This window comes from Myotis davidii, unplaced genomic scaffold (assembly GCF_000327345.1).
Source record: "Myotis davidii unplaced genomic scaffold, ASM32734v1 scaffold11748, whole genome shotgun sequence".
NCBI classification, from domain to species: domain Eukaryota; kingdom Metazoa; phylum Chordata; class Mammalia; order Chiroptera; family Vespertilionidae; genus Myotis; species Myotis davidii.
The window spans coordinates 8,853-10,342 of record NW_006298483.1 but is presented as its reverse complement, the minus strand read 5'-3'; positions in this window follow the sequence as shown (position 1 = coordinate 10,342).

Genomic DNA, 1,490 nt, shown 5'->3' with positions numbered 1-1,490 from the left:
AGTGCTATCTCATCTCATCCTCAAAGAAAGCTTGTGGCTCCGGCCAGTGAGGCTCAGTTGGTTGAGCATCATCCCATGTACCCAATGGTTGCCAGTTCCCTTTCTGGTCAGGGCACATGCTGAGGTTGTCGATTCAGTCCCTAGTAGGGCCGTGCAGGATCTAGCTGGTCAATGTTTGATGAAATAATGGCAGACTTCTCTAACCAGGTGGAGGAAAAAGTCACATAAGTTCAGAAGGCACATAGAACCCCAAGTAGAAGAACCCAAACAGGCCTGTGCCCTGACATATCATAATTAAAATGCTAAAAATGGAAAACCATGAGAGAATCTTAAAGGCAGTGAGAGGAAAGCAAACTGTTACCTACAAAGGAGTTCCCATAAGGCTGACACCTGACTTCTCATCAGAAAATCTATAGGCCAGAAGGGAATAGCATGAAGTACTCAAGGTAATGGAAAGCAAGGATCTGAAACCAAGATCACTATAACCAGCAAGGCTATCATTCAAAATAGATGGTCAAATGAAGAGCTTCCCAGTCCAAAAAACACACCAAAATGCCCAAAGGAGCACATCACCACCAAACCAGCATTACAAGAAATGCGATAGGCACTGCTGTAATGAGAAGGAGAAACAGAGAGAGAAACCTACACATAAAATGGCAACAAATAAGTACCTATCAATAACCCTAAATGTAAATGGATTAAATGGTCCAATCAAAAGGCATAGGATAACTGAATGGATACAAAAATATGAGCCAACCTCAGAACAAAAGACATACACAGGATGAGAGTGAAGGAATGGAAAAAAATGTTTTCCATGCAAATGGAAAGGGTAAAAAAAAAAGGAGTAGCAATACTCATATCCGAAAAAATATAGTTAAAAATGAAGGCCATCACAAAAGACAACAAAGATCACTACACAATACTAAAGCGATGGATCCAACAAGAGGATAGAACCCTGTTAAACATATACACACCCAATACAGGAGCACCTAAATATATTTAAAAAACTGCTAGAGGACTTTAACGGAGAGATTGACAACAATGCAGTCATAGCCGGGGACTTTAACACCCTGCTGACTTCACTGGATGGATCTTCCAGACAAAAACGTGACAAGGAAACAGTGACTCTAAAGGACACACCGGATCAGATGGATGTAACTGACATTTATAGAACATTTCACCCCAAAGCTGCGGAATATACATTCTTTTCAAATGCACATGGATCATTCACAAAGATAGACCACATGATAGGACACAAATCAAGTCTCTACAAGATCAAGAAGTTGGAAATCATATCAAGCATCTCCTCTGATAATTGTGGAATGAAATTAAAAATCAACTACAGTAGAAACACCTAAAAATATTCAAACACATAAAGGCTAAAGAGCATGTTATTAAACAATGAATGGGTTATCAATGAGATTAAGAAATAAATAAAAAAACTTCCTGGAAACAAATGAAAATGAACACAAAACAACCCAAAATCTCAG